An 18,298-nucleotide genomic window follows, 5' to 3' on the forward strand; every position below is an offset into this window, starting at 1 on the left:
AGACTGGAATTTTCCACCCTGCGCCTGCGCAGGGAGAAAGAAGAAGAAGGGTGTTGCCCCATAAGGCATCGTGTGGCGCCATCCGGGAGGAGGGGCGGCCGTGGAAGCATGGCTGCCGAGAAGGGGAGACCCGAGGGCACTCTGCGCCCATGCCGAGCTCCCTTCAGGGGTGGCGGTGAGTTCGACCAGCCACCCTATTATGGGGGCAGCGGCTTGGCCTACCGCAGCCGCTCCCCCGCCAGGCCAGCAAACCACTCTTCAGCCCGAGGGGTGACCGCAAATGATGAAGAACCACTCACTTCCAGAGCTTCCCACCGGTTGTGCTGAAGTCCCTGTAGTGAATGCATCATGGTTGAACCCCCTCTGCCCAATCCTGCTCTCCTCACCTCCTGAAGAGCGTTGTTCCCAAGATCTTTCCAGTAAATTTCCTACATGCAAATCTTCATCTCAGAGTCTGTTTCCAGGAAACACAGCTTAACACAGAGACCTTGGCAACACCTGTGCCAACGGAGTTGTGAGAATTAAAAACCTGGATTTTAGGGAGTTGAGGGGTGAAAGGGAGGGTGTAGGGAAGCTGAGATAGCAGGGGTAGCCAGCTCATTTGAGAAGTACAGCTTTGAAAGAGCTCACAGAATTGTGCAGGTCCTGGAAGATGGTAAGGAAGTCCAAGGTGGGAAGTTACACGTGGGCAATATTACCCCACAGTTGTGCACTCTTGTGTGGCCTCAGAAAACAGAAATGTTGACAATGTTTGATGGTGTTAAACTTTTATCTGAGCCCCGCAAATCTGAAAAACAGCCAACATTAAGAAACCCTCTCCAGTCTTTGTTTTCTTGAAATGGCTTACTACAAAGAACTACCGCCTCAGTTTGCCAGAGCTGCTCTGACAAATACCACAATAGGTATTTATTGTCTCACTGTTTCAGAGGGTGAAAGACTTGCTTCCACCCAGGGTCGGCAGTATTCTGGTGCTGGCTGGCCGGCTGGCCATTCTTATGATTTCTCAGCTTTCCTATCACACACAGGTGATGTCCTCTCCTTTCTCCTCCAGGTTCTCACTGACTTCTTTTTCTCCCTGTGGTCTTCCCCTTAGAAGGCCTCTAGTAATCCTTCTTAAGGCCCTGTTCCATTTGCCATATCCTAACTAAAAATAAATCTTCAAAAAGTCCTATTTACAATGGGTTCACACCCACAGGGACATGGTTTGATATTAAGAGCTTGAGTAAATCCGGGTATGGAATTCAAGCTAGCATATTGTTTTAGTTTGCTAAAAAGCTGCCAAAAGCCACATAGCCAGACATGGGCTGGCTTTTTACAATGGGGATTTATCGGGCTGCAAGCTTTCAGTTCTGAACCAGTGAAAATATCCAAATCAAGGCTTTGGGTTCTTCTGGGTCTCATTGCTTTCAGCTTCTTGGTTCCCATGGCTTCCTCTCTAGCTTCTGGGGGCTTCTCTCCATGCCTCCATTGATTCCACCCTCTGGGACCCTCTCATACTCTGGAGGTTTCTTTCTGAGCTCTCGTGTGTCTCTGCAGCTGCCTCTCTCCATACTTATTCTTTTATAAAGGACTCCAGTAAGAGGATTAAGATCCCCCCTGGGTCATGCCCCACTGAAGTAATCTAATCAGAGAGCCCCCAACTGAATTCAATCAAAAGGTCCCACCTACAATAAGTTCAAACTCACAGGAATGAATTATCTCTAAGGACATGATCTTTTCTGGGGTACATTCAGTTTCATACTTCCCGGTATGACTTAGATAAGATCACAGTTGTCCCCTTGTTTCCCAGTGACAAGGCCAGATGCACATTCCCATTCTTTGCCTCATAAAAGATGAGCTGAACTGCTCGACCCCACCAATCAATCAGTGCAAACTGCTTGCTAGCCACATGTCTGCTAAGCAACTCTCCTCCCCCTGGATCCCTGAGCTTTAAGGGCCCCTCAGAAAATAGGCTCCTCCAGCATAAAACAGTCTCTGATCACACCAGCTTTCATCCCACTTCCCTATACCCGTTCTTTCCTCTCTACAAAAGAAAAAAACCCTTCTTGCCAAACCCTCGAGATGCTTCCATCAGCATGTCTCCCGAATGCAATGTCCCTTTCTTCTATTGCTGCAGTCCCTTTCCCCCTTTGCAATAACCCTTTCAAATAAAGCCACTCTTTACCAAGGCCAGCTTTGTTTTTTATTTGACACACCCATGGGAGAAAAACTGATGCTCTTGAAAAGATCAGGAGACAGGAGACCGGATCAGAGCCCATGGGTGGCCCTGGCCATCGAGAGGAGGAGGGGTACCTCCCAGGCCATGGGTGGAGAGAGAGAAGATGGGCCAGGCTACTGGACTGGGTGGTGGGAACGTAAGGAACTCTGATGTCTCCAATTTTCCCAGTAAAGTCTAGATCATCAGTGAAGGGGTGGAAGGGAGAGGTGTGGGGGAGAGAGGCAGAGGCGTGAAGCAAGCCTCGGAGGGGAGGGACGAAGTGAGCTGACCAGCTGGGCAGCGTTCTAAACCCATTGGGAAACCAGGGAAAGAATACCTGCCAAGAGCCTGGCACAGAGCCCGGCAGGTAGCCGGGGCCTCACGTGCCAGTCCCCTGTTCTAGTACCAGGCGTCTTTCTGCCGCGGCGGGGACAGCACTTCACTGTCAGGTCGGAAGGGGTGGAAAGGAGAGCCCCCCAGGCGTGCTGCTGCTGCGGCTGTGTTTCTAGTTTCCACTGCAGTCTGGAGGAAAAAGGACCCAGCCAGTGCCTGCAGGTTCATCCAAATGGGACTTACACGCGCCCCCTGGAGAGCAACCAAGGCCTACAGGCAGGGAAACCACAGGCCAAACCTCCCGGCAAAATCCAAGACATCCTCCGATTTGCTGCTGGAAGAGTGGCTCCTTGATTGATGAACCAGCCGTTATCAGACCCGGGGGTACAGACCGTTTATATCGTGGCTCCTCTTCCTTCTCGCTCCTATGGAAGCACCAGCGGGTGGGGCATCAGAAATGCCATTTACGGAAAGGCCAAAGATATCCCACGCGGGACCGCCGGGGAAAGCCCTGTCGCCTTGACTGTACTCACTCACAAGACCCACGAGACCCAGAGTATACACAGAACTAACACCAGAGGCAGCAGAGCCTCATCTTAATAGCCCATGAGAACAAGAAGTGCTGTTTCAGTTAGCTCAACTGCCCCACGCGGTTACAGTTCACTGAACCCAAACCAAGTCCTTGGAACAAGCACTTGCAAAACGATTTACATTGTTTGCGTAAGAAACATGTAATTCGACACAGTCTTTTATCAGGCTCTGGTATCAGACACTCAAACAAGCATTATTTATCTAAGGAGCCTAAGAATAGGGACACAGGAAGTCAAAGCAAAACTGATTGATTAGAGGCAATTAGCTGGGCATGTCCCCCATGTAGTGGACACCGGTCATCAAAAAATAAAGCTCCGGCCAGCTAGCCCAGGAAGGGACTTGGAGAGAATCCCCTGGAAGGCATTCCTGAGCCCCCTACCCTTGGTTCTGAGCCTTCAGTTATTAGCCTGCATTGGCCACCCTAACTGGCCAGCGAAGGGCTCCCTGATGCTCCAGGTGAGGCAAGTAAAATCGGCAGGCATCCTAACAGGAAAGAGGCAGCGCGCTCCGACAGGACACTCGAGGCGAGTGTAAGAACGGGACTGTTCGTGGAGGGCGGGCAGGAAACAGTGGCGTGGCGTGAGGCTAGCAATAGCGGGGAGCTTGCGGACCCTGGGCCTGGCAGCAGGGAAAAGCACTGCCCCAGAGACGGGGGGAGGGGGGACCGCGACAGGCACGCTGCTCCCCCTTCCAGGGGCACAGCCAGCTCCTGGGGACCCTGCGGGAATGGAGCTCACCTTCCCCACCCCCACCACCACCTCCCCCCACCCCCCAGTCTCAGGCTGATTTCTCCCATGGCCAGACCCAACTCAAGTCAGAGGGAAAAGGACTCTGTTGAAGCCTCTGTACAAAGCAGTTTCCCAGGGCACAGAGCAGGCAGGGAAAGGGAGGGTGAGTCAGAAGGGGCAAATGCAAGGCCTCCAGCATACCAGGCAAGCTGTGAAAAAAGGAAAGGAAGGGAGGGAGGAAGGGAAAGAGAGGAGAGGAGAGGGGAGGGGAGGGGAGGGGAGGGGAGGAACTGACATAATGAAGAAGTAAATTTAGATCTACGACACTGGCATTTTTTTAAAAGCCTTGTGGGGGTTAATACGGAAAAGTTTTCTAATTATAATAATAATAATATGTCATCTTTTTAAGGTATTAAAAGCATTTTTAAAATATCTAATACCTTGGTTGCTGAGATCAGCTCAGCAATAGGTTGGCTCGAAGGGAAGGCAATGCGGAGAGAAAGACACAAGAGAGGAGATAAAAATGGGACCAGGGGACTCATAGCTTCTGGAACGGAGAACCTCGACCCTGGTTTCCACCTCTTAGTTATTGGAAACTACCGAGCAGCTGTTTGCTATCTATCAGAACTGCAATATCACCTACAATAATAGGGAACAACTGCAACATCTACAGTAAGGAACAACTGCAAATTTACAATAAGGAACAGGTCATACCAAGTTCAAATACAATCTAAACTCTTTTTCCCACACTTGGGCTTATAACTTTCTTTAGATGTTTCATTTAAAGGAGTTTAATTATATTTTAATCACTGTTTAAATGTCGAGAGAGCTCTAATTTGTAAAATCTGTGTCTTTTGGTATAGTAGTTATCTAAGCAGAATGTGACTATTAGACCATTGATAACTGTTTAAGACAACGAATAACAGCTGCTGAGCTCCATTTCCCCACCTCTCTTGCAGCTAGATGTGGCCACACGACAGTCTGTACCAATCTGAAGACAGTGGAAATACAGTCTCTGAACCATCCCCTTAAAGATATAGACACCAGCCTTGGATGTCCTCCTTCCCCTCCCTGTGTTCTGGAATGTAGAACCTGATAATGAGCCAGCTCTGGTCAAGTGGACCAGCGCATCACCCTAAGGTGTGACAGAGCAACCACAGAGAAGGAACTTGGGGCCCTGGTGGACCTATAGAGCAAAGTGGCCTGCCTGCCTGGAACAGACCACCATCTTTTGGATTATGTCTTGAGAGAAAAATAAACTTCTATCTTATTGAAAAAACAAAAAAACAATAATTTAGTGTGGATTTTTCATGTACAAGAGTCCCTTGGATGTGAAAAATTATTCAAGTGGGGGTAAGCCCAGGTCAGTGTGAGGCGGGAGGGAGCCAGCCTTGCTGACCCGAGTCTCTTCCTTCCCAAGTCCACCTGGGATTCAGCCCTGGGTCCTGGGATCTTGTGTGCATTGTTCTGAGAAGAGGAACCATGACTCTCAAGGGTGTCAAAAGGAATAAAAAGGCAATTAACCCAATTTGTTTAAATGGCTAAAGGACTTGAATAGATATACCCCCAAAGAAGATATACAAATGGCCACAAAGCCCATGTGAAGTTCCTCAACATCATTAGCCATCACAGAAATGCACATCAAAGCCACTTTGACACACCATTTCACTCCCACTAGGACGGTTTTAAAGAAAAAAGACAGATAATGACAAGGATGTGGAGAAACTAGAACCCTCATACATGGCTGGGAATGTCTTAATCGCTCTCTCTTTTTATTTTATTTTATTTTGTTTTGCTTCTTGTTTTTTTGAGGTACCAGGGCCCAGGGATTGAACCCAAGACCTCATGTGTGGAAACCACTGAGCCGCATCAGCTTCCCTGAATTGGTTTTTTCATTTGTTTTACTTTTTGTTTGCTTTTGTTTTTTCAGGAGGCACTGGGAACTGAAGCCAGGACCTCCCAGGTGGGAGGTGGGAGCTCAACCACTTGAGCCACATCCACTCCCTAATTTTGTTTTTGTTTTTGAGGTACCGGGCTGGGGATTGAACTCAGGACCTTGTATGTGGGAAGCCAGTGCTCAACCACTGAGCTACACCAGTTCCCCTTTCTCTCATTTTTGAAAGAAAGTTTTGCCAGATATTTAGTTCTTGGTTGGCAGTTGTTTTCTTTCCACACTCTAAGTATTTCAACCCACTGTCTTCCTGCCTCCATGGTTTCTTATGAGAAATTGGCACTCAGTCTAATTGGGGCTCCCTTGTACATAACACATTGCTTTTCTCCTGCGGATTTCAGAACTCTCCTTGTCTTTCACATTCAATAGTGTGATCAATATATGACAGGGTCTATTTTTGTGAATGTTTATCCTGTTTGGTATTCTCTGGGCTTCTCATGTATGCACACGCACATCTTTTGCTAAATTTGGGGAGTTCTCTGTCATTATTTCTTTGACTAGTCCTCTGCCCCATTCTTTCTTTTCCTTCTGGGACTCCCATAATGCCTATTTTGGTATGCTTCATAATGTCCAAATGTGTCAGGCTATTTTTGCTTTTAATAATTCTTTTTTCTTTCTGCTCCTCAGCCTGACTCATTTGAAGTGTCTTGTCTTTGAGTTCACTGCTTCTTTCTTCTGCCAGTTCCAATCGGCTCTCCTGGAATTTTTCATTTCAGTTATTGTGGTTTTCAACTCCATGTAGTTCTGTTTGGTTCCTTTTAAAATTTTCTATCTCTTTACTAAAGTTATCATATTGCTCATTCATTGTTTTCCTGATATCCTTTAGTTCTTTCTCTGTGTTTTCCTTTATCTCCATGAGCATTTTTAAGATTTTTAATAAGGTTTTTTTCAGGATATCCACATCCTGGTTTACTTCATTGGTGTTTCTATTTTTATCCTTTTTCATTGGATGGGCCATCATTTCCTATTTATTGTTTGTTTTATACTCTTTTTCACAGCTCTTCTTTGATATTTGGCTCAACTTATTTTCAGTCTTTAAAATTGCCCAGCTTAAGTTTATAAATCAGGCCAGGACTCACGAATGTGGCACAGATTACCTCCCAGGAGTTGGATACAAAGAGTGCAAACAGCTTTTGTCCTGCAATTTCCAGACAGGCCTGCAGATGGTGCTAGTCAGAGCACCTTTCCATGGAGGTGTTTCAGTCTCAGCTTTCCTGTGTTCCTGTGGAGATTCAAAGCAGGCTCTGCTAACCGAATTCACTGGAAAAAAGCACCCTGACCTCTCTCCTTTTTCCCTTGAAACAGCTGACAGGGAAGACGATGTCTGTTCCTCTCTCAGTCAGGTGCAGTGAGCCAGGGGTTTTACTTCAGCTTAATGTCTTGGGGGTGGGGGAGGGAAACCCTTCCCCATCACCATGGGCACTTGGAAATCATGTTACCATTCTGGCTTCTTCATCTCTCTGTCCCTCACCCTCCTGGGAGTTGTGGTAGCAGTGTCCTGCTGTGCTGACCCGCAAAGCAGGTCCCTCAAACAACTTTTGGCTCTTTCTCCATTGTTTCTGTGAGAGCATTCAGCTCTGCCTATTAGTCCACAGCCATCTTCCTACAGTCTTCTCTGCTTGTACCCTTTTTTTGCACACTGTACATTTTAATATTTTAAAATGTTAATTCTGGAAATTTTTTCATGAGGTCTCTGTTTATTGATTTTGTAACCAGCTGGTGATATGACAGAGATTTTCTTGAGCTTCAGCCTCCTATCAGGAAGTTCTGTCCAAGGCAAATGCAATGTACAGAGTTTTCTTTTTCTGGACCATTGTCATATCCCGGGCTTTTCCTTCCTAGTTGTTTTGCAGTTCCCTGTTTACAGGAGTTTGGTTTTTACCTGTTTCCCAGGAGACAGAACTCCCTCTCCTGGAGGTTTGGAGCCAACAAACCTTTGCCTGGAACGGTCCACCTCTACAGTTTCTTACACTGCTTTCATTGTTTCAAACTGCTTTTACCTGGAGAGCAAATTCTAGGAGGAGGGGCCCACCAGAGAGATCTTTCTAAAGTCAGTCTTTTCCAGCCAAAATAGGGCCAGGGACCCAGTAAGCTAGCCAGGGGCTGGACCCCACAGCAGCCTGCCATGACAGTGGGGGATGGGTACCAGTCACCACCATGTGGAGAGAGCAGTTTGCTGTTCTTTACCATACTGTATCAGCCACTTCCTCCTGCTCTTCCCTAGATGCTGGACAGTGTTCTTCTGGCTTCCATAGTTTTGAAAGAGTTGTTTCAGATGGTTCCTGCCTCTTTAGCAGTAGTCTGGTGGAAGGACTGCATTCTGGAGCTACTCTGCCATCTTCCCACACCTGACCTAAGTGTATATAAAATTAAATAAAGTAGATTAAAAAAAAAAAAACTGCTAACATGGACTATGTTAGCCTGAGAACATCTACATAAGTAAAAAAGAGTATGTATCTTACCATCACTAAGAAACTCTAATAGTCTATTAGATACAATACAATGACATGGGGGAGAAAAAAATATATATCATATTATAAGATCCCGTGAAAGCAAACAGTGAGCCCTATTGTAAATGATGGACTATACTTAATAGCACAAACATTAAAATGTTCTTTTATGAATGGTAACAAAGTTGCCACACTAAAGCAAGGTGTTAATAATAGAGGGTATATGGGAATTTTGCATTCTGTGCATGATTTTCTATAAGCCCACAACTTTTCTAATTTAAAAAGATAAAGAAAAAATAAAAAAGGTGTTTTTTTTTAAAATCCTATGAAAGGAAGAGAAAATGTAAGAAATGTAAGAACCTAAGCCTGGTGGAAAGGACATCGAAACCCTTTAAATCACTAGTTCTCAAAGTGGGTTCTGTGGGCCAGTAGGATTGGCAACACCTGTAAAGTTGTGAGAAATGCAGATTCCAGGGCCCCACCCTAGACCAATCAAATCAGCACCTCTGGGGAGGGGACCTAGGGATGTGTATTTTAACAAGCCCTCAGGTGATTCTGATGCACACTAAAGTTTGAGAACCACTGCTTTAAGGGATACATAAATTGCTACTTAAATACAAAATTTGCAGGTTTCTGTATTGTGATTTTCTACTTTTGCAGGAGTGGAAAATTACCCTTTAGTGGCAGAGATAGAAAGATGTAAAAACCCCAACATCAGTAGAAGAGATTGTTTATGACAGCTGGTACCTGAGGATTGTGTTCATTGTGGTTTAACAGACGTGGAGACAAATCCACCCCATTCTGGGTGTTTGGATTCTTACAGCCATAAGCAGGATTGAACAAATTATAGGAAAGCACAGGAGCAGAAATTTGCCCCTCCTCCCTAGATTCTCTTACTCGCCTTTTGGAGAGAGAAGTGTGGGACTTTTAGTGCAAGAGGGATGAGAGGCAGTGTCAATTTTTAGCCTACATTACTACCTATCTTAATTGGACTCCCCATTAAAGAAAATCCTGGGAGGTTCAGAGACAGGAGCAGAGTAGAGGGGAGATGATACAGGGAAGGGAAGATTTTCAATAAGCCAGCTATCAAAGTGAGCAGTAAATCTTAACCCCACGGAAAAGCTCAGGAATATGGTATCAAATACATGCCACACAATTATCCTGGCCAAGAGGTGAGGGAGCTGGGGTCTTTGTACCCCTACATCCACCTGGCATTGGGTAAAACCTGGTCCCAGGGAAACATTCGTTCGCAAGTATCCAACAGAGATGCAGATGGTTGTCATTAGAAGATGCAGGCTGGTGACCTGCAGGCCGTGGAAAGGGGACCCAGGTTGCCATGGACACAACCTGACAGCATCAGTATAGACAGGGTCATGCCATAATGTCTGGTCCAGGTCCTAGGATTGCCAAGAATGAGGACTCAGTTCCTGCTCAGGATGGGGTTTTATTTTGGTTTATTCCTGAAGTTAGCAAATAAGTTTTGCCAATAGTCAAAACAAGATAAACCCTACACTACCACTATTGGGTATATACCCAGAAGAACTGAGATTAGTGACATGAACAGACATCTGAACACAAATGTTCATAGTGACATTATTCATGATTGCCAAAATGTCGAAACAACCCAGGTGTCCATCAACATATGAATGGATAAACTGTGGTCTATTCACGCAATGGAATATTATGCAACTGTAAGAAGAAATGAACTTGCAAAACATATGACACATGGATGAAACTGGAGGACATTATGTTGAGTGAAGCAAGCCAGACACAAAAGAACAAATACTCTATGATTACATTTCTATGAACCAAATATATTGTGTAACATATTGTATGATTCAAAAAAAATTTATAGGTGCCCAGCACATTTAATTGAGAAATGCATATTTTTATTCAACTGTGTTTTCTTTTTAATTTTTAATTGTTTGTATATTCCTTTATTAAATGTACAAAATAAATTGTAAAAAAAAGAACAGGAAAAAATGAGATTAAAAAAAAAAAGAAAAAATGGTTGGGTAAACATGGCTCTCCACTGCTTCTGTTATGACTCATGGAGGCATGCCCAAAAGTGTGTGGTCGAGGCAGTTATGCTGAATGTCAAAAGAGCTTACTTTTATTTCCTCCAACCCTGAAACAACTTATTCAACCAAATAAGACTCATTTTAGGTATTTTTTTGAAAGCAAAAAGCAAAACAATCTTTGACCTGCATGTGACATAAATTGATTATCTTCTTCAGATCAAAAGTCACCTGTTTTTCTCCTTAGCATTATTCTTTCCTAAACATTGCTTTTAGGAATTGTTCATGCATGCTTTCTGTATCCCTTAAAAAATAGAAAATGACAATTTAACCTAACTCCTCTACTGTGGGCTCCATTCTCACCACACATTTAATTGCTTGTCAATATCTTTCTGTCATAGATTTCATGAGGGCAGTTGCCATGTCTCTCTTGTTCATTATTGAACCCTCCATGTCTAGTGTGCCATAGTCTCTCAAACATGTTTAGTGAATAAGATGCACTCCAGCTAGAGGGCTTTGGGGGTTAAATGACTGCTGTTGCACTGCTTCATGTTTCCAGAATTTTTTCCATCTTTGATAAACTATATGAAGAAAGTTCACTTTAAAAAAACTAAAGTGGCCACCTGCATCCAAGAAGCGCACTGCATGACTTGTGCAACCTTCAGTAGCCCTGTAAGAACATCTATGCCATCCATCCACATAGAGGTGCAGCCTGAAAATTCTTTCTGAGCTGACACTGGGACAGCTCTGCTTTGTGGTACAGGACCCAGGATTTCTCCATTTATTGTCACTTAGGGGCTTTCGATGAGCATGATCAATAAAGAGAGAGGAAGCAGCAACTCAGAGCATATGGAGGGGGCTGGATTTCAGGGGTACAGAGAGGAATCCTGCAGACCAGACTCCACAGGGTCACCAGACCAGTGGCCACCAACTTGGGGGGGTAGTACAAATATTAAGACATTTCTGTATTTAAATGACCTTTAAAATGTGTATCAGGGGCACCCACTTTCTCCTGCTTGCTGGCTCCCTGGTCTAGGATGGTCCTGGTCCCCCAGCCGCCCCAGAGCCGGGCCGGGCTCAGAAATGCCCTTACAGCAGCAAGCAAAGTGAAGGCTAGAGCTGGGAGAAAGTGGTCATCAGTACCTCTCAGATGGTTTAAAAACCCCCAAGGGCAAAGGAAGAGCCACGCTGCAAAGTCCAGATAGTCCAAAAACTCCAAAATGTCCCTCAGAAAAATCACGGTATGATATGTCACCAAGAAGTTCATTCAGCTCCTGGCCAGTCCCCCGATGGGGTCTTGGATCTGAGCAAAGCTGCCGAGGTGCTGGAAGTGCAGAAGAGAAGAATCTATGACATCACCACCCTACTGGAAGGCATCCACCTCACCAAGAAGAAGTCGAAAAACAACGTCCAGTGGATGGGTTGCAGTCTGGCTGAGGATGGGGGCATGCTGGCCCAGTGTCAGGGCCTGTCCAAAGAAGTGACCGAGCTCAGCCAGGACGAGAAGAGGTTAGACGAGCTGATCCAAAGCTGCACCCTGGACCTCAAACTGCTAACCGAGGATTCAGAGAATCAAAGGTTAGCTTATGTTACATAACAAGACATTCAAAAAGTTAGTGGCCTTAAAGACCAAACTGTTATGGTTGTGAAAACCCCTCCAGAAACAAGACTTGAAGTGCCTGACCCATTAGAGAGCCTGCAAATACATTTGTCAAGTACCCAAGGACCCATTGAGGTTTATGTGTGTCCAGGAGAGACTGAAAACACACAGTGCAATGAAAACAAACAACCAAGACCACGATGGGAATATCCCTAAACCCACTTCCAAAGACTTGGCTTCAACCAACTCAGGACATAGTGCTTGCTCTGTTTCTATGGCAAACCTTTCTCCTTTAGCCTCCCCAGCCAACCTTTTACAGCAGATTGAGGACCAAATTCCTGCCAACCTCGAAGGACCCTTTGTGAACTTACTGCCTCCCCTGCTCCAAGAAGACTATCTGCTAAGCCTCAGGGAGGAAGAAGGCATCAGTGATCTCTTCCATGCTTATGATTTGGAGAAGCTCCCACTGGTGGAAGATTTTATGTACAGTTGATTGTGCTTTGTGTGTATTCTCCTTATAAACCTACATATATATATATATATATATATATATATATATATATATATATATATTTTTTTTTTTAATCATGGAACCAGAACGTCTGTCATTCAGGGCTGTCCCTTCCTACCTTCTCCCTCCAAGATATTATCATGAAGTAAACCACAGACTCCAGAACACAGCTGATGTTTTAATGAATTTAAAAAAATAAAATTGTCTAAATGTACAGTCACAGGCTCCCCCAGGAAAGCCCTGCTTTGTCCCAGGCTTCCAAACCTCCCCTGGATGAGTCAGCAAGTGAGAAAATGTGCAATCAGGTGTCCAACGTGGACTTCCCCTGCCCCCCGGATTGGCTTGCTGTGCCTGACAGCCAGGTCACAGCCCAGGGCCTGGCCATGAAGTGCCCACGGGAACAGCGACCTTCCCTAACAGCATTTCAAGCCGTGCCTTTGACGCAGAGTGCATGTCCTTGGTGCCTGCTAATATGGAACGTGTAAGGAAGGAAGATTAGTTTAGTTTTCACATAAAGGAAGAAAATATTGATTAATGTAACCTGGCAGCCTACTGCCTTAGTCTCCCACTCCCGGGTTAAGCAGGAACAAAGGAAACCAGCTTAAGCTGGTCCTATGGGCAGTAAAAAAGATGCCCAAGAAAGAGCTAAGTCAATACCAATTCAGAACTAAATTCCATTCCTTATTTGGCAAAGGGGAGCAGGTAAAAAACTAAAATGGTTGGAATGTGATGGGGGAAATGGTTAATCACAAACTTTTGTGCCAGAAAGTTAAATCTTCTTGGATAGGCTGCAACTTCTGAAGTATCCAATCTATGGAGAAACAGAAGAAGGGCTTGCGTGCTAGGCTTAGGGGTATAAATTGTGTCATTTTTCTTTGTTCGGGGCGCCAGCCACGTTTTCTGATTGTGCACCCCTTCTTGCAAGTTTGAGAATAAATTCTTTTCTTCTCCACAATCGGGTGAGCCTTATTTTCTTCCAGAAGAAGATTTCTTTCTAACAGCTTTGGGAGCTCGCCTGGGATTCTGAGGCTTCAGAGAGTGGACCCCTGGGGTGGACGACGAGGAGGCGTGCCCCACTGTTTAAACATCTTGGACTCCACCAGTGGGGACCTCGCCTCTGAAGCCAAGAGGCCTGAGAACAGACACTTAGATCTGCTGATTGTGGATGAGAAAAAGGGAAGGGAAAATCTGCCTCTTGTTGACCAGGTGACTCCATGCATGGACCAAGGTAAGAACAAAGGCTATTAAGTATTACCTTGGTGGCCGGGAATTCTGATGAGTCCATGGTTCACTGTGTGTGCATGATACCAGTGACAAATGGCGTGAAGTGAGTGCAGAGTCCCAATTCGCGTTATGCTTTTCCCATGAGGGAAGGGGCCGGAGACGGACAAAGCAAAAGATTCAAATGAAAGAGACCCAGACAAGATTCAGAATGGGAAATAGAGACAGTCAGTTGACTGGGAAAAAAGGGGAAGGGGATATCTGTAGGATCCCCCAGAGACATTCCTCCGGATAGTCCACTAGGGAGGATGTTAAGGCATTGGACCAATAGTGATCGGACCAAGGGAAAAGACAAGAAGAAAATGATTAAATACTGCTGTGGTATCTGGACCAAGGAAAGTATTTTATTGCCTGACGTATTCTGGCCAAAATACGGGGCAGATGAGGATTGGCTTTGTGCTGGCCTTGTTGTATGTTAATGGAAAAATACCCTTCTCCAAAGAAGAGTCTGACTATGCCATGTGCTGGTTAAAGGGAAAGGGGGCCACTCTCTATCCTATGAAAGCTGAAAATCCAGGCCCCAAGACTAAGCTTGCAGAAACTAAGGCTGCAGAAACAAAAGCTGTAGAAACTAAACCCTGGGACTCCCTGTCTAATCTCCTTCCTCCTTATGTTCCCCCTCCCCTCCCAGGAGAAGGGCCATTAGACTTGGAGGGCCCAATAGAATCCACTGTAAGTCCTGGGGAACCGGAGAATCAAGTGGGGCCAATAGCCCTATGGGTTACAACCCACCAACAGCTGAAGAAAGAATTGAAATAGTGTAAGAAAAATAAACAAAATTTTCCATTCCCCAGAGCATCTGAAGAGAAGAGAGTGAAAGAACAAAACTCCACTGAGCCTTTGTATCCGCTGAGAGAAGTACCAATGAATGGGGCCAGGGGAGATTGGCTATGTAAATGCCCCACTGACAAGTACTGAAGTAAGGAACTTCAAAAAGGAGATGAAATCTCTAATGGAAGATCCAGTGGGGCTGGCTAAACAAGTAGATCAATTCTAGGTCCTAGTTTATACACCTGACCTGAACTTATGTCCATACTGAATATCCTCTTTATGGGAGAAGAAAAAGGAATGGTGTGGAGGGCAGCTATGAAGGAGTGGGAAAGGCAGCATCCACCCGGACAGGGGGTAATGGCAGGAGAACAGAAGTTCCCAAACACAGACCCTAATTGGGATAATAATGACCTGGGGGACAGAGCATAAATGAAAGATCTTAGAGACCTCATTATACAGGGGATCGAATTGGCCATACCCAAATCTCAAAACTTGAATAAGGCCTTTGAAGTAGCGCAGGAGAAGGATGAAACTCCCTCTGCTTACCTGCAACAATTGAGGGACTAAGTGAGAAAATATTCAGGGATCGACCCTGAGGATCCTGTGGCTCAGGGAATGTTAAAAGTCAGCTATGTGAAAGGGTCTTGGCCTGACATTCAGAAGAAGATTCAGAAAATAGAAGGATGGATGGATAAGCCATTGGAAGAGTTATTGAGAGAGTCCCAGAAAGTGTTTGTAAGGAGAGAGGAGGAAAAGCAGAAACAGAAAACAAAGGTTATGTGAGGCACAGTCGATCAAATGGTTAAGAAAAGACTGGATGGGAGTCAGGGAGAACAGGCAGAGATGAAATAAAGATGCAAAACGGGCTTATTTAGATAAGGGGACAAGGAAAATGCAAGGCTCTGCAGGGTGCGATACTGTGGGAGGCCTGGTCATTTCAAAAGGGAATGCCCGAGTTTAAAAGAAAGAGAGTCGGGTAATTCCCCTCATGAATTTTGAGGATTAGGGGGGTCTGAGGCTCCTCGCTTCTAAAGCCCACCCAGATCCTTTAGTAAATCTAACGGTGGACCCATATCAGGAAGAAATTACATTTCTAGTGGACACTGGCATAGCCTGATCCTCTATGACTCATCTCCCCAGAGGAACCAAATTCTCCGGAGGTTCCCTTACAATCTCAGGGGTAAAAGGAGAAGGATTTGAGGTCCCATTCTTTCTCCCCCTAATATTTGTTGGGCAAACAATTGAATTGTAAGCCCTCTGTTGTACATCCCAGAAGCCGGGAGTAATTTGTTGGGAAGGGACTTAACAGTATTCATGGGTTTGGATTTGGAAGTAAGGAATGGGCTGATAGAAGTAGTCTTAGCCATGCTCACTGAAGAAAATGAGAAAGACATCAGAGAGGAAGTGTGGGTAAGAGAAGGGAATAGAGGGGGGTTGCAGGTAGCCTCTATTAAAATCAAATTGAAAAAGAAAGGGAAAATTATTTGTCAAAGACAACATCCCATTCCTCTTAAGGGGAGATGAGGACTTCAACCCATCATCGAAGGCCTCCTTCGGGATGGACTCTTGGAGCCCTGCATGTCCACCTTCAATTCTCCTATCTTGCCTGTTCAGAAATCAGACGGTAATTGGAGGTTGGTACAGGATCTAAGGGCCTTTAATAAAATCATTCAGGTTCAACACTCAGTAGTCCCAAGTCCATACACTCTCCTTAGTAAGATCCCCTGCCATCATAAATGGTTTAGTGTAATAGATCTAAAAGATGCCTTTTGGACCTGTCCCCTTGATCCAGAGATTAGAGACTTGTTTGCCTTTGAGTGGGAGGATCCCTCTGCAGGAAGAAAATGGCAGTATAGGTGGACAGTTTTACCCCAAGGCTTCACAGAATTCCCCCAACCTCTTTGGGCAGAAACTGGAAAAAATATTAGAGAAATTTGCAGTCCCACCTGAAATTTCCCTTTTACAATATGTAGATGATATGCTATTACCAGGTGAAGAAAGGCAGATAGTGATCTGAACTACAAAGAGCTTATTGAATTTCCTGGGGGAACAAGGGCTAAGAGTGTCAAAAAGTAAGCTACAATTTGTAGAAAAGGAAGTCAAATATCTGGGTCATCTCATTAGTGAGGGAAGGAGGAAGATAAATCCAGAAAATTTAGGCCATTACTGAATTACCTCTTCCCCGGACAAAAAGAGAACTAAGATTTTTGGGATTGGTGGGATATTGTAGATTATGAATAGATTCTTATGCATCCCAAACCAAAGGGTTATACCAAAAACTGTTGAGGAGGAGTCTGACAAATTAGAATGGAAGGAGAAGGAAGTAAAAGCCTTAGAGGGGCTCAAACAGGCATTGGTGCAAACCCCTGTTCTAGCCCTTCCCTCCCTCAAGAAACCTTTTCATCTGTTTGTGACAGTAGATAAGGGGACAGCCTTGGGAATCTTAACCCAGATCTGGGGAGGCCAAAGAAAGCCCGTGGCCTTCCTTTCCAGAATCCTGGATCCTGTCTCCAGGGGATGGCCAGGGTGTGTTCAGGCCATGACAGCAACTGCTCTCTTAGTAGAAGAAAGCAGGGAACTAACCTTTGGAGGGGCTTTAGTTGTTAGCACCCCTTATCAGGTCAGGACTATTTTGTCTCAAAAAGCAGGAAGATGGTTAACGGATTCCCTAATTCTGAAATATGAGGCGATTCTAATGGAAAAAGACAATTTAATACTGACAATTGATCATAGTCTGAACCCAGCTTCTTTCCTTTGGAAAGATCCCAACCAGGTAGAAATTCCTGAACATGATTGTTTAGACTTAATTGAATATCAAACCCAAGTCTGGCCTGACCTAGGGGATCTTCCCTTACATTCAGGGGAAAAAATTGTTTATAGATGGGTCTTCTAGGGCCCTGGAAGGAAAAATGCATAATGGCTATGCTGTTGTTGATGAGCTAACTTGTGAGGTGAAAGAAGCTGGCTGACTGCCCAATGACTGGTCAGCTCAAACTTGTGAGCTGTATGCATTAAATCAAGTCCTTAAATTGTCAGAGGAAAAAGATGGTACAGTCTACACAAATTCTAAACATGGCTTTGGCATGGTCCACATCTTTGGAAAATTTTGGGAAGAAAGGGGATTGATCAATAGCAGAGGGAAGGGATTAGTCCATGTGGAACTGGTAAAACAAGTGTTAGCCAGTCTGCTCTTACCAAGGGAAATATCCATGGTGCATATAAATGGGCATCAGAAGTGTCACACTTTTGGGAAACGGACTTTGGCCCAGTGGTTAGGGCGTCCGTCTACCACATGGGAGGTCCGCGGTTCAAGCCCCGGGCCTCCTTGACCCATGTGGAGCTGGCCCATGTGCAGTGCTGATGCGCGCAAGGAGTGCCGTGCCACACAGGGGTGTCCCCCGCATAGGGGAGCCCCACGCGCAAGGAATGCACCCATAAGGAGAGCTGCCCAGCACGAAGGAGGGAGCAGCCTGCCGAGGAATGGCGCCGCCCACACTTCCTGTGCCGCTGATGACAACAGAAGCGGACAAAGAAACAAGACGCAGCAAAAAGACACAGAAAACAGACAACCGGGGGAGGGGAGGGGAATTAAATAAATAAAAATAAATCTTTAAAAAAAAAAAAAGAGAAGTGTCACACTTTTGAAGCAAAAGGCAACAGATTGGCTGATAAAAAGGCCAAAGAGGCTTCCCTCTGCTCCCCTCTGGAACTAATAATCCTGATACCCTCCATCCCCAAAGAAATTGGAATCCCTGTATTCTCTGAAAAGGAAGTAAAAGAACTAGAACAACTGGGGGCAACCTTAGATAGCCAAGGGAAGTGGCTCCTCCCAGATGGCTGGCAGATGTTGAATAAGCAAATAATGAG

At 45.3% G+C, this 18,298-nt stretch overlaps 1 long non-coding RNA gene and 1 pseudogene across 1 annotated transcript in view; one reads left to right on the forward strand and one right to left on the reverse strand.

The window, feature by feature from the left end:
- The window catches only part of LOC131278298 (uncharacterized), a 45,093-nt gene that overhangs the window by 12,235 nt on the left and 14,560 nt on the right, over window positions 1-18,298 (reverse strand). The window lies entirely within an intron of this gene.
- On the forward strand, window positions 11,352-12,361 carry LOC101428431 (transcription factor E2F3 pseudogene; annotated as a pseudogene).

Source organism: Dasypus novemcinctus, chromosome 4 (genome assembly GCF_030445035.2).
Source record: "Dasypus novemcinctus isolate mDasNov1 chromosome 4, mDasNov1.1.hap2, whole genome shotgun sequence".
NCBI lineage: Eukaryota > Metazoa > Chordata > Mammalia > Cingulata > Dasypodidae > Dasypus > Dasypus novemcinctus.